The following is a 15438-nucleotide window of genomic DNA, read 5'->3' on the forward strand; positions in this document are numbered from 1 at the left end:
CGTTATTTTGAAAATGTTTGGTTTGAATTGTTCTAGTGGAGGTGTCAAGTGGCACTTGGATTTGAGCCTGGACCTTGGCAGAAAGGTTTGGGCAGCACTGGTGCACAGCTGGGACTGAAACCATGGACCAGGATGAGGTCTGCCTCTAGGAATGTAGACAGAGGGGCACAGGACTCACAGAGGTTAAGCAGGCAAGGAAGATGCTGCAAAGAAGAAAGAGGAGCTAGGGAAAAAAATGTGGGAATGTAGTGTCCTGGAAAACAAGGGAGGAGAGTGTTTTGAAGGAGGCAGAGTAAACGGTATCACATGCTGACGGTAATGGGCTGAGGAATGCAGAGAGAGGGAAATGGAGAAGGAAGAGAGACCACCATGAAGACACACACAAAAGGATGCTGGCAGGAGGGGCTTAGAAGACCCTCTGGCCTAACACAGTACCTGGGACATAAGAAGTCCCATTTAGCTAAAATAAATTTAGTTTGAAATGCTAGTGATCAAAAAAAAGCAAGGGGTAAGGGGTATGGTAGGTATAATCTTTTTTTTTTTTCTTTCTTTCCTGTGTTCGTTTTATTTCTTTTTCTGAATTAATGCAAATATTCTAAGAAATGATGAATATGCAACTAAGTAATGATATTGTGAATTACTGATTATGTATGTTGATATTTTATTTCTTAACTTTTTAATTAATAAATTAAAAAAAAAAAGAAGTCCCATTTGTTCAGCTCATACTATATGCCAGGCACTGTGCTAAGCATCTTGTCCCCATTTCACAGACAAGACTGAAACTCAAAGATCTGAAGCTGATTTCAAGGCCACATGGCTGGACAGAGGCAGAGCTCAACCATTAACCTTGCTCCAGAGAAAGGATTCACAATGGACTCTTCCCTATACATCATCAGAGTAGTGGATGCTAATGTCTGTGGGTCAAGTTACCTAGTTCTCTTGAATTTTTCTTATCTATTGACATAGTTGAGATTTCCTCTGGAAAGAGGATAGAAGACACTGGAACTATTTTCTGATTTTTAGTTTGGTAAGCAGAACCCCAAACTAAAGGATTTAGCAGTATTACCTTCTGCTGGGTGCTCACAGAAACTACTCTCTACAGTGGTCTGGCCCTCCTGTTCAGCTGAGGATGCATCAACCAGATAGGCCTAACAATGGTCATCTGGGGAAGACTCCCTAGCTTCTCTCCACCCAGGAGAAAAGTCTAAACCCATTTCAGTGGTTCTATCTGCCCTTGCTAGTTAGTGCCTGTTCTAGGAAAAGGGCATGTGACCCAATTCTCTGGCCAGTGAGACCCCAGGGGAGCTTTGCTGGGGCTTCTGGGAAGTGTCATCCTTCCCAGGTAGTCACAGAAGGAGCCTGCGTCTCTTCTTTCTCTGCCTGGGACTGCTTCTGCCACTTGGCTCCCAGCCTGGGAAGGACAGAGCTGAGAGTGGAAAGTACCTGGGCCTCTGATGTTGCTGAATCACTTACTCAAGCAGCCCTGGCACAGTCCCATATCCACACTTCAGTTTTTGAAGTGATGTGTTTCATTATTGCTTGGGTCAGGGTTTCTGTTACTTATTGTCAAGAATGTCCAGACCCTGCCCCTACAGGGACATTGTTGAGTTTTGTTTCCTGCTCAGCACCCTTTTCACTTTCTTCTGGTAAAAGCACTCTAGTTTCCATTGGGGAAAGCCTCACTGTTGGGTCCAGCCCAGCAGGTCTGCTCATCAAACCGTCCCCCTCTTCTGAGGGGTGAGCATGTGACCCAAGCCAAGCCAACAGGAGAGGCAGACAGCCGATGGTAGCTATCTATTGCCATCGGCGCTGGGATCTGGTGACTCAGCAGTCTTCAGGAGGTCTGGGGGCTCTGGGGGCTCATCTGAGCCAAGCCTGGCTCTCCAGCCTTTCTTCCCATCATGTGGGTGCCTCATAATCTTGCAATAAATCTCCTATGTGCTGCAGTTGGTCCAAGTGGGCTTCTCTTCTTTGCACCCCAGGAACCTGGGCCAGAAGCTGAGGGAGAGCCAGAGAAGACCAAGTCCCTACTGTTAAAGAGCATACCCTTGGTGCGAGAGACCAATTGGAAATAACCAAATCTAGTATGAGGCAGAAGAATGAATTGGACAGTGATAATAGAACCTGGGAGAAGAACCTCAGCCACTTCTGAGTGCCCAGTACACACATTACATGTACCTCGTGTCATCTCTACAACACTTTTAGGCAGGCACTCCTATCAGTTAGGGCCAGGTTTGGCTGGAATAGAAAGTCCAACAGATGTGTGGCTTAAACAAGCCAGAAGTTCTTCAGCTTTAGGGACTCAGGTTCCTTCCCAGTCCTGCTCTCCATCCGTCCAGGGACTTGTTCCTCATGGTCAAAGATGGCAGGACTTAGGAGGGGATGACCATGAAAGGGACAAAAGAAGCATACCAGCTGCCTTCTCAAGAGGTCCCATGATACTGAGGCTCACACAAGTCCCATGGCTAGTGCTTAGTCTCGTGCAACCTAGCTGCAAGGGAAGATGGGAAATGTGGCCTTTATTCTCAGCACCATGTGCCAGCTGTTGAAGAAGCAGAGAAGGGATCTTTAGGAAAATGCGTGTTGTCATTATACAAAGAGAAAAACAATGCTCAGGGAAATGACATCACTTATGCAACATCACCCAGCCATGAAGTGGCCAACAGCAGGACTAGAACTCACTGTCTGTCTTCAGCAGCAGAAGAAAGCATAATTATACGGGAACCAGAAGGACCCAGGAAGCTTTCCTGGAGGAAGGGTGTTGAGCCTAGTTCTAGAAGAATGAGAATCAGTTGGAAGAAAACTTCTTCTCTTTGAGTGGCATCTTACAAAAATGGCTCTCTGGCCACAGCTGGAGTATCTCCAGCTGGGGCGTTCACTACCTCTGAGAAAGCACATTGCATTGAGGGAATATTTCTAATCTGAGCTCTTCTTTAGAGAGAATGGGGGCTTTCTTCTGTTTTTCCTGCCTTGCATCTGTTCCCCCTTTTGGTAATGTCATTCTCCCCCTAGGTCCAATCCAGATGGTTCAGGGGAAGCTGGTCCAATCCAGGCCAATGATCCTCCACGTGGGGACCTATGCTGGAAGTCCTCTGCTGGGACTGCTATTGGCAAGGGTGGGTAGGGCCTGGACCCATGGGGAATCGTGGAGAGCAAGCCTGCTGGGAGGGGTGAGGCCACACTGAGAAGAGCAGAGACATCTGATAGGAATGCAGGCAAAGTCCAGATGATCTTACTTGCAGCCCTGCATCTAGCTGTCTCCAGAGCCACCGGGGACATGTTAGTTACACAAGTGAAAAATTCCCTTTGCTATACAGCCAGATTGTGATTGGTGCTTCTGTCAATTACACCTGAAAGAGTGCTGACTAATACAGATAGAGATGTAAGGCTGTTTTTATCCTCAACTCTGGCGGGAGGTGGGGAGTGTGTGTATTTGTGCACTTTTTATAAAAGCAGTAGGGTCTAGGGCAGTGTCTCTCCAAGGGTGTTCATGAACCAATATCTGAGAGTCAGCTACTGAACTATACGCAAATGTACATTTCTGGGCCCCCATTTCCAAATCAGAATCTCTGGCTACAAGGCCTGGAACCTCAGGGGATTCTCATAGGGACCCAATTTGAGAACCAATGGCTGAACTAAGTGATTTGGGATCCAACCCAAATCCCACCACGAACTCAGATGATAAAACAATTCTCCCCCAAGATTTTCAATTACAACCAAACGATCTGCATGTCCCCAGCAGCGTGCTAAATGTTTTACATGAACACCCTCTAAAATCCTCATAACCATTCAATAGCTCTAAGAGTCTACATTTTAAAGAAGAAAAAAAAGAGAGGCTCAGAAAGGTTGACCTACCTAACGTTACTGCTGATGAATATGAAACCAGGTCTGCCTCTTCTATCTTCTATCTCTTTTTTTCTTTTACATGGGCAGGCACCAGGAATCGAACCCAGGTCTCCAGCATGGTAGGTAAGAACTCTGCCAGTGAGCCACCGTGACCCGTCCTGCCTACTCTATCTTTAAAATGAAAATATAATTTTTTTTTTTTTATCATCTTTAAGAAACATGGCCACTGGAACACAGCTCCACATTTTCAGGCAGTTCCCTCCAGCCTCTCCACTACATCTTGACTAACAAGGTGATATCTTTTTTTTTTTTTATTAATTAAAGAATAAAAAGAAATTAACACAACATTTAGAAATCATTCCATTCTACATATGCAATCAGTAATTCTTAACATCATCACATAGATGCATGATCATCATTTCTTAGTACATTTGCATCAATTTAGGAAAAGAACTAGCAAAACAACAGAAAAAGATATATAATGTTAATATAGAGAAAAAAATAAAAATATTAATAATAAAAAAAAGAAAAGGAAAAAGAAAAAAAAAGACAAACAAACAGACAGACAAAAAAAAACCTCTATAGCTCAGATGCAGCTTCATTCAGTGTTTTAACATGATTACTTTACAATTAGGTATTATTGTGCTGTCCATTTTTGAGTTTTTGTATCTAGTCCTGTTGCAGGGTCTGTATCCCTTCAGCTCCAGTTACCCATTATCTTACCCTGTTTCTAACTCCTGCTGGACTCTGTTACCAATCACATATTCCAAGTTTATTCTCGGATGTCCATTCACATCAGTGGGACCATACAGTATTTGTCCTTTAGTTTTTGGCTAGACTCACTCAGCATAATGTTCTCTAGGTCCATCCATGTTATTACATGCTTCATAAGTTTATTCTGTCTTAAAGCTGCATAATATTCCATCGTATGTATATACCACAGTTTGTTTAGCCACTCGTCTGTTGATGGGCATTTTGGCTGTTTCCATCTCTTTGCAATTGTAAATAACGCTGCTATAAACATTGGTGTGCAAATGTCCGTTTGTGTCTTTGCCCTTAAGTCCTTTGAGTAGATACCTAGCAATGGTATTGCTGGGTTGTATGGCAATTCTATATTCAGCTTTTTGAGGAACCACCAAACTGCCTTCCACAGTGGTTGCACCATTTGACATTCCCACCAACAGTGGATAAGTGTGCCTCTTTCTCCACATCCTCTCCAGCACTTGTAATTTTCTATTTTGTTGATAATGGCCATTCTGGTGGGTGTGAGATGGTATCTCATTGTGGTTTTGATTTGCATTTCTCTAATGGCCAGGGACATTGAGCATCTCTTCATGTGCCTTTTGGCCATTTGTATTTCCTCTTCTGAAAGATGTCTGTTCAAGTCTTTTTCCCATTTTGTAATTGGGTTGGCTTTTTGTTGTTGAGTTGGACAATCTCTTTATAAATTCTGGATACTAGACCTTTATCTGATATGTCGTTTCCAAATATTGTCTCCCATTGTGTACGCTGTCTTTCTACTTTCTTGATGAAGTTCTTTGATGCACAAAAGTGTTTAATTTTGAGGAGCTCCCATTTATTTATTTCCTTCTTCAGTGCTCTTGCTTTAGGTTTAAGGTCCATAAAACCACCTCCAATTGTAAGTTTCATAAGATATCTCCCTACATTTTCCTCTAACTGTTTTATGTCTTAGACCTAATGTTTACATCTTTGATCCATTTTGAGTTAACTTTTGTATAGGGTGTGAGATACGGGTCTTCTTTCATTCTTTTGCATATGGATATCCAGTTCTCTAGGCACCATTTATTGAAGAGACTGTTCTGTCCCAGGTGAGTTGGCTTGACTGCCTTATCAAAGATCAAATGTCCATAGATGAGAGGGTCTATATCTGAGCACTCTATCCGATTCCATTGGTCGATATATCTATATTTATGCCAGTACCATGCTGTTTTGACCACTGTGGCTTCATAATATGCCTTAAAGTCAGGCAGCGCTAGACCTCCAGCTTCGGTTTTTTTCCTCAAGATGTTTTTAGCAATTCGGGGCACCCTGCGCTTCCAGATAAATTTGCTTATTGGTTTTTCTATTTCTGAAAAATAAGTTGTTGGGATTTTGATTGGTATTGCATTGAATCTGTAAATCAATTTAGGTAGGACTGACATCTTAACTATATTTGGTCTTCCAATCCATGAACACGGTATGCCCTTCCATCTATTTAGGTCTTCTGTGATTTCTTTTAACAGTTTTTTGTAGTTTTCTTTATATAGGTTTTTTGTCTCTTTAGTTAAATTTATTCCTAGGTATTTTATTCTTTTAGTTGCAATTGTAAACGGGATTCGTTTCTTGATGTCCCCCTCAGCTTGTTCATTACTAGTGTATAGAAATGCTACAGATTTTTGAATGTTGATCTTGTAACCTGCTACTTTGCTGTACTCATTTATTAGCTCTAGTAGTTTTGTTGTGGATTTTTCCGGGTTTTCGACGTATAGTATCATATCGTCTGCAAACAGTGATAGTTTTACTTCTTCCTTTCCAATTTTGATGCCTTGTATTTCTTTTTCTTGTCTAATTGCTCTGGCTAGAACCTCCAACACAATGTTGAATAATAGTGGTGATAATGGACATCCTTGTCTTGTTCCTGATCTTAGGGCGAAAGTTTTCAGTTTTTCCCCATTGAGGATGATATTAGCTGTGGGTTTTTCATATATTCCCTCTATCATTTTAAGGAAGTTCCCTTGTATTCCTATCTTTTGAAGTGTTTTCAACAGGAAAGGATGTTGAATCTTGTCAAATGCCTTCTCTGCATCAATTGAGATGATCATGTGATTTTTCTGCTTTGATTTGTTGATATGGTGTATTACATTAATTGATTTTCTTATGTTGAACCATCCTTGCATACCTGGGATGAATCCTACTTGGTCATGATGTATAATTCTTTTAATGTGTTGTTGGATACGATTTGCTAGAGTTTTATTGAGGATTTTTGCATCTATATTCATTAGAGAGATTGGTCTGTAGTTTTCTTTTTTTGTAATATCTTTGCCTGGTTTTGGTATGAGGGTGATGTTGGCTTCGTAGAATGAATTAGGTAGTTTTCCCTCCACTTCGATTTTTTTGAAGAGTTTGAGGAGAGTTGGTACTAATTCTTTCTGGAATGTTTGATAGAATTCACATGTGAAGCCGTCTGGTCCTGGACTTTTCTTTTTAGGAAGCTTTTGAATGACTGATTCAATTTCTTTACTTGTGATTGGTTTGTTGAGGTCATCTATTTCTTCTTGAGTCAAAGTTGGTTGTTCATGTCTTTCTAGGAACCCATCCATTTCATCTAAATTGCTGTATTTATTAGCATAGAGTTGTTCTTAGTATCCTGTTATTACCTCCTTTATTTCTGTGAGGTTAGTAGTTATGTCTCCTCTTCCATTTCTGATCTTATTTATTTGCATCCTCTCTCTTCTTCTTTTTGTCAATCTTGCTAAGGGCCCATCAATCTTATTGATTTTCTCATAGAACCAACTTCTGGTCTTATTGATTTTCTCTATTGTTTTCATGTTTTCAATTTCATTTATTTCTGCTCTAATCTTTGTTATTTCTTTCCTTTTGCTTGTTTTGGGATTAGTTTGCTGTTCTTTCTCCAGCTCTTCCAAGTGGACAGTTAACTCCTGAATTTTTGCCTTTTCTTCTTTTCTGATATAGGTATTTAGGGCAATAAATTTCCCTCTTAGCACTGCCTTTGCTGTGTCCCATAAGTTTTGATATGTTGTGTTTTTGTTTTCATTCGCCTCGAGGTATTTACTAATTTCTCTTGCAATTTCTTCTTTGACCCACTCGTTGTTTAAGAGTGTGTTGTTGAGCCTCCACGTATTTGTGAAACTGGCACTCCGCCTATTATTGATTTCCAACTTCATTCCTTTATGATCTGAGAAAGTGTTGTGTATGATTTCAATCTTTTTAAATTTGTTAAGACTTGCTTTGTGACCCAGCATATGGTCTATCTTTGAGAATGATGAAAATATAATTTTTTATATTTCAGGCACATGGACTTTGTATTCATGCTAGAATAGGAGTCTTGGTTCCTCTTTTTCCTTCACCTCCCCCACCCAGTCAGTCACCAAGCCCCACGGTTCTCCCTTCTGACATCACTGGAGTCCGCCTTTCCCGTTCACTGTCATCTACCTGCTCCACATCACCACCATCCCATGCTTGAACAGTCTTTCCACTTCTACTTTCACCATACAGTACTAAGAATGACTTCTTCTTCCTTTTTCATATGGGCAGGTTCAGGGAATCGAACCCGGGTCTCTGGCATGGAAGGCGAGAACTCTGCCTGCTAACCGTGGCCCACCCAAGAATGATTTCTTTAAAAAAAAGTCTAATCTACTAAGGTATATTTCAGACATTCAAAGATTATATGGAATACTACAGAAACACCCATGCCCTCACCACCAAGTTAAGGAATAAAAAGGTAACTTTTCTTGAAACACAAAGCTCAGAATCCTTCACTAGCTTCCCTTTGCTCTAGGATTAAAATCCTTAGTGTGGCCGATGAAGCCCTGCTCCTTCTCAAGCATCCCTTGTGACTCTCCTCTGCTCAAGTCACTCTGGTCTTGATGTCCTCTCATGCACTGCTCCTTGCTTAGGGCTTGCAGACCAGCTGCTCCTCTCGTGGAAATACTCTGCCCATCATCTAGGGCCGCCAGCTCATTTTCAGGCTCAAGTCTCTGTTGCAATGACACTTCCTCAGGAGACCTGTCCCTGGTTATCTCCTCTCTCTGCATCTATCCACACTATTGAAACTGAGTTCCAAGTGGGTAGGGTCCTGCTTTCCCAGGGGCTGGTGCTATAAATAGCCCCTGAATAGACAAAGATACCAACGCCCTTTGCAACCTCAGTAAAATACCTAACATTCGTTCATTTGACAAATGACATCGACTGCTACTATGTACCAGGCTAACCTATTTATTTTAAAACACACAGCTCTTGTACAATGTGCAAATGAAACTGTTTAAAACTGAACAAGAGAAGTAAGTGCTAAAAAAGATGTGGAGAAAGAGATGTACCTATTCGTTGTTGGTAGGGAAGCTGAGAGGTGCAACCCATTGGAGGGCAGTGTGGTGGTTCCACAGGAAGTTAGGGGTGGGGTTACCACGTGATCCCACAACCCCTTTGCTAGGTATATACTTGGAGGAACTGAGAGTGGGGACATGTTTGGACATTTGCACACTGGTATTTATGGCGGTAATGTCTGATTTGCAATGGATAAGGTGGTCTAAGCGTACAATGACCAAGGGAAGGAAGGGGGAACTGTGGTATGTACATGAGTGGTTGCAAGAAGGAATGAAGTTGTGAGGCATGCAACTAGGTGAATGAACCTTAAGGGCAGTATGCTGAATGAAACGGTAGAAACAGAAAGACAAATATTATCATGCCTCACTCACACGGTAATGTATGAACACGGAGAACTGAAGTTGAGAGCATGGGTTATCAGATCAGGGCCTATTGTAAAGGGTCCTGCCCTTACAGGAGTCACATCTATTCTGGAGTTCTGTTATGTCTAAATTCTGAGATACTGAGCTATTTGAGTATAACCTGGTAGTTCCCTGAAACTTCAGGTAAGTATGTGACACCTGAGACTCTGTGTTAGAGCACTGAAGCTATGAAAATCAGCATTATCCCATACAGCATCTGTTTTAAAAGTTGAAAAAGTGATCAGACTTTAACTGGAGATATGAATGAAGCTGATTGGCCTAGGACCAAGGTGAATCAGAATACAGGATAAAGGATGATATGGTCCATATTTTAAAACTTCAACTTCTCTAAGACCAAAGGAAGGAATGTTTATTTGAGGACTCAGAGGAGACAGGTTGCATTCCTGCTTTGGCTGGTGAGCCTCTCCTGTGGAGTTCGTCCAGGCCATCCATTGGAGTCATCGGCTTCGCAGCCTGCCCTGTGGATTTTGGACTCTGCATTCCTATGGTCAGGTGAGACACTTTCATAATTCATATTGCAAAATTCATATTTTGGGTAGTGCATTATCTAATTTAACTTGTATGATCAGTGTCATGGTTAGGGACAGGTGTCAACTTGGCCAAGTTGTGGTACCTGTTCATCTGATTGGGCAAGTGCTGGCCTGTCTGTTGCAATGAGGACATTTCATAGGATTAGGTCATGATCACGTCAGCTACATCCACAGCTGATTCCATTTGTAATCAGCCAAAGGGGAGTGTCTTCTGCAATTAGTGATGCTAAATCCAATCATGGGAAGCCTTTTAAGGAGGACTCAGAGGAGACAGGTTGCATTCCTGCTTTGGCTGGTGAGCCTCTCCTGTGGAGTTCGTCCAGGCCATCCATTGGAGTCATCGGCTTCGCAGCCTGCCCTGTGGATTTTGGACTCTGCATTCCTACGGTCAGGTGAGACACTTTCATAAATTTTATATTTGCAAGTGTTCCTCTAGAGAACCCTAACTAATACAATCAGTTTATTTGAATACCATAATTACATGGAATCCTGAATAGGGCACGAGATCCAGTTGGTCAGTATAGGTTAGTGTGTGATGCTGCAATATATCCCGGAGTAATTTGAGCAGAGAATAAAAAGTCCTCTTGGGGGATTGGGAGAGAGGAGGAAATATTAAACTTTCCCATCTGGGGAACTTCTGATATTCTTACAAGCAATTGGGGATAATCAATTCAATATGCTGAGCCCTTGGTTTTGGGGTTCACCCCTATGAAATATTCCTGCAAAGAAGCTAAGCCTACTTATATTATTCCTAAGAGTTACACCCAGAGAACCTCTTTTGTTGCTCAGGTGTGGCCTCTCTCTCTAAAGAGCCAACTCAGCAGGTTAGTTCACTGCCCTCCCCCCCACATGGGACATGACTCCCAGAGGTGTAAATCTCCCTGGCAACGTGAGGCAGGATTCCTGGGATGAGCTGGGACCTGGTATCACGGGATTGGGAAAGCCTTCTTGAGCAAAAGGAGGGAAGAAAAAAATGAGACAGAACAAAGTTTCAGTGGTTCAGATTTCAGTGTCAGGAGGTTGTCCTGGAAGGGTTATTATGCAATATATAGATAATCCTTTTTTAGTTTATGGTGTATTGTAGTGGCTGAAGGGAAATACCTGAAACTGTTGAGCTGTATTCCAACAGCCTTAATTCTCCAAGATGATTGAATTAACTATACAGTTTTTATAATGTAACTGTGTGATTGTAAAAAGCTTGTGTCTAAGGCTCTACATATCCAGGGTAGGGACAGACGAGTAAAAAAAATAAGGATTAAAAAAAAATAATAGGGAGGGATAAAGGGTAAAAAACTGGGTAGACTGAAATACTAGTGGTCAGTGAGAGGGATATATGAGTTTATTTAATCTTTTTTGGAGTGATACAAATGTTCTAAAAATCATGGTGATGAATACACGACTATGTGATGATATTGTGAACCAATGATTGTTTATCATGTATGGACTGTATGTGTGTGTATAGCTCAATAAAAATATATTTAAAAAAAACATCCCACAGAAAAACAAAATCAATCACTTGGCCTTTGTAATGACAATCTATGTCTCATTTTCCTCATTCATCAGTAAAAGGGGATCTGAGTACTGCCAGCATTGGGCTTGTGGGAAGGTGCAAGAGATACCACGTGGATAGGGCCCAGCATGATGTTTGGTAAGAGGAAGCAGAGGCCAGCAACACGGCCGCTTTAGGTTCTGTACCAAATAGGATATGGGCCTGCCCCAGCACTTCCTGGGTCTTTTCTTGAGCTCTGGCTTGTGACGTCCAGTTTCTTGAGCCATATCCCTTCATGCTGTTGTCATTTCTTCTCTGAACTTTCCAAGTTTAGGTTCTCCTTGTTCATCAGGAGGAATGACAAAAGCAACTTCCCTCGAAGGGGCTCATACCTTTCCATCAACGTGGGAAGGGTTCAGGGGAGTCACTCCCTTGCTGGTTGGCAGATCTAGCTGCTACCAACCCTCATATATAATCAATCCCACCCAATCTGCTGCCAGAAGGTATAGGCTGGGTTGAAGCATGAAGGTGACTTGTGCAAGTATTTCCTGAGGAGAACCAAGATGGAATTACTTGAATGATGCAACTGCTGATATGTGGTGGCAATTTTAAGCCACTCTGTTGAGAAACTGCTTTTGTCTCCTATCACTGCATTGAGTAAACTGATGGAAAATCCAGAAGTCTATTACACGGTTACAAGGAAAATCCAGAAGCCTATTACATGGTTACAAGTAGCATAAACTTTAATTCAAAATGAACTTAAGGACATTTATTTATCATTTAACTGACAGGCCCAGTGGTAGGACAGGCATCAGATGTGGCCTGAAAGGGGCTCTCGCTTTGTTTCTGTCATTCTCCTATCTGCTATTTTCCATGTCTTGGTTTTGTTCTCAGATTAGTTTCCCTTCTTGTGCAAAATGATTTGTAGCAGTTTAGGCTTCACCTCAGCATAGCACAACTTCCAGAGAAGAGAGGTATTCTTGGGTCCCTTCTCCCCAGCTATTAAAGAATAGCCCCAGCCTTCCTTTGGATTGAACCAACCTGGGTTGCCTTTCCATTCCTGAACAATACACTCTGACAGGAGAATACTGTGTACTGACTGGGCTGGGCAGCCCATCTCTACACCAATCTCCATGCCAAGGAATTATGGCCAATGGTTGGGTTAATTCCACCCAAACCTTTGGCTCTGTTTACCAGGGAAAGGTGAGGAAGAAGTTAGGGAGGAAACCATATAATCCAAAATGCCCACACCAACCAGTTTGGATTATATTTAACTGTGAGCAACAGAGCTTCCCAAAAGTAGACCCTGAGTAGAAAAGGGATTCAGTAACACTTCACCTAAGGTTCTAAATCCCTCGACACTTTCATGGGCTTCTTCAGCCTGAAATCTCCATTCAGATCAGCTGTGGAAGACCTTGCTGTTTCCCAATCATTTCTAGCTTCAACCTTACAGAAATAACCCCAAAGCCCAAGGGGAAAAATCAGTATCGGCACCTTAGTGTCACTAAGAACATATCAGGCATTCAATAAATATTTGTCATTAAATGAAGGAACTGAGGTTGGGTTATCTATAATCAGAAAACATTTAAAATACCATTTAAACTTGATGTCTATTGATGTCATGACCCCCACAAAAGGCATGTTCAGGTCCCAACCCCTGTCCTGCTTGTGTGAAACTATTTGTAAATAGTACCTTTGAAGATGTTATTAGTTAGTGTGCACAAACTGAATGAGGCTGGGCCTTAACCCAGTAAGGCTAAAGTTCCTGTAAGCAAAGGAAATTGGACATGGAAGAAGCCAGAGGGAGCAGCAGAAGCTGGAAGTCAACAGAACTTGGAAGAGAAAGGAAAAGACACCACTGTTATATGCACTAGCATGTGACAGAAAAGTCAAGGGCCAACAATCGCTAGTAGGCAGCCCTAGAACAAACACCATGGTTTTCAGGGAGAAAGCACTGCCTTGGTGACACCTTGATTCTGGATTTCTCCTAGCCTCAAAACCGTGAGCCAATAAATTCCCATTGTTTAAGCAACCATCACATGGTGCTAGTTTTAGCAACCAGGAAACTAAAAAAGTGTCAGATACAGACATGCACTCACTCATAAATACATGTTTGTGTATATTCACAGAAATGGTTGAGAAGAACACAAAAGAAATACAAGAATGAGGAAGACTCGGCATCAAAATGGCCCTCAGTGTGCTGTTCTAACCAGTACTGCCCTGCCCCACCCCCTTTCTTGTCTGAGTCTAGGTCTAAGCGGCCCCCAGTCTACCTTTGGTGAGCATGGTCATTAATCAGGTGCTGGGGGGGGGGTCAATCAAGGACATAATTAAAATGCAAAGACAGTGAGTTGAGGGCCTCTGCCTTATAAACAAGAATGTAAAAAGAATGAATCTACTCTCATATGCTGCTGGTAGAAGGCAAGTAGGACTCTTTGCAAGGCAGGTAGTAAGTTGATGAAGAGATATATGTGCGAGTTATTCACGGCAGCACGCTTTGAGACAGCACAAGCTGGAAACTGCCTTTATGTCATTCATAGAGAAGTGATAACATTCATAACTGCACCTCCTTGCCCTGAAGTACCATAAGCTGTAAAAGGCACGAGGAACACAAATACTACTATGGACTCGTCTCCAAGATAAACTTAAGGGGGAAAAGCAAAGTGGGAAACAAGAGTGTCTGATAGGCTTCCATTCTCCAATAAAAGGGGGAACGGGGTCTAGGAATATATATAGATATTTATATACACACACACACATGCACACGTATTTACTTATATTAATAACACACACAGAGAAGGATAAACAAAAAAGGTAGGGCAAGGACAGGTGGGAAGGGAAAGGAGATAAGTTAAATATCTCTGAATTCCACCTTGCTTTGTACATTTGACTCTGGAATCATGTTAACGTTTCACACTTAGTATAAAAGCAAATTTAAAAAAATACAAACTTAAAAAGCAAGATGAAACAAAGAAGCCTTATTGTTTTCACATAATCCCACTGAAAGTTCTTTCAGGTGACTTGATGTCAATTCTACCCAAAGCAATTGACAGATTCAGTGCAATCCCAATAAAAATTCCAACCTTCTTTGAAGAAATAGAAATTATCAAATTTGTATGGTAGGGTAAGAGGCCCCAAATAGCCAAAGCCATCTTGAAAAAGAAGAACAAAGTTGGAGGACTCACACTTCGAGATCTTAAAACTTATGACAAAGCCACAATAAACATAACAGCATGGTAGTGGCACAAAGACAGACATGTAGACCAATGGAATTGAATTGAGAGCTCAGAAATCAACCCTCACATTTACAACCAACTCATTTTTGACAAGGGGGCAAAGGGCACTCAACTGGGAAAGAACAGTCTTTTCAAGAAAGACTGGTCCTAGGTAAACTGGCTCTCCATATGCAAAAGAATGAAAGGACATCTAATTCACACCATACACAACTCAAAACGGATCAAAGACCTAAATGTAAGAACTAAAACAAACTCCTAGAAGAAAACATAGGAAACATCTTTAGGACTTTGCGCTAGGCAATGGATTCTTAGAAGGAACAGGAATACTCATTTACTGCTGGTGGGAATATAAAATGCTATGGTCACTGTGGAAGACAATTCCTCAGAAAGGTAAGTATAGAATTACCATATGACCTGGCAATCCCACTTCCAAGAATATCCCAAAAGAATTGAAAGCAGGTACTCAGATATTTGTACACTGATGTTCACAGTGGTATGTTTCACAATTGCCAAAAGATCGAAGTAACCCAAGTGTAAGTCAAGAGACAGATGGATAAACAAAATGTGGGATATACACATGTGCCGGTTTACGTCTGTTGTATAGTATAGAAAAGCCAAGTTCTTTAATCCTCATTCTATATTGCTGGGTGGGAGCTTTTTCACTGTGTCCATGGAGATGTGACCCATCCAACTGTGGGTTGTAACTTCTGATTAGATGGTTTCCATGGAGACGTGTCTCCACCCTTTCAAGGTGGGTTTGCTTACCGGAGCCCTTTAAGAGGGAACCATCTTGGAAAAAGCTTTAGAGTCCAGGCAACCAGAGATCTTTGGAGATGAAGAAAGAAAATGCC

Source organism: Tamandua tetradactyla, chromosome 5 (genome assembly GCF_023851605.1).
Source record: "Tamandua tetradactyla isolate mTamTet1 chromosome 5, mTamTet1.pri, whole genome shotgun sequence".
In the NCBI taxonomy this organism is placed as follows: Eukaryota; Metazoa; Chordata; class Mammalia; order Pilosa; family Myrmecophagidae; genus Tamandua; species Tamandua tetradactyla.